General features: G+C 32.0%; 1 protein-coding gene across 2 annotated transcripts in view; it reads left to right on the top strand.

Annotated features, from left to right (window-relative positions):
* Positions 1-206, top strand: part of LOC119586131 (dopamine N-acetyltransferase-like) — a 4,664-nt gene that overhangs the window by 2,619 nt on the left and 1,839 nt on the right. The window lies entirely within an intron of this gene.

Raw genomic sequence — 206 nt, 5'->3', positions numbered from 1 at the left:
GTATGGTGTGAGATTTGCCATTTATTGACACTGAAATTTTGTTTGTTTGTTTGTCTCATCGTCTTACAACCTTTTTTATATAAATTTACGCAGTATTATTTTCCGCTGTTTTCCCATCTTTTTTGTTATTTTGATAATGAATGTTCTTTAATTACTCGCTAAATACATCTTTGTGTCTGTGTGCAGGTGCAGATTTGAGTTCAAGC

The sequence above is a fragment of the Penaeus monodon genome, chromosome 21 (genome assembly GCF_015228065.2).
Source record: "Penaeus monodon isolate SGIC_2016 chromosome 21, NSTDA_Pmon_1, whole genome shotgun sequence".
Lineage (NCBI taxonomy): Eukaryota > Metazoa > Arthropoda > Malacostraca > Decapoda > Penaeidae > Penaeus > Penaeus monodon.
Note: the sequence above shows the minus strand (reverse complement) of the source record. Positions and strands in the feature narration are given on the sequence as shown.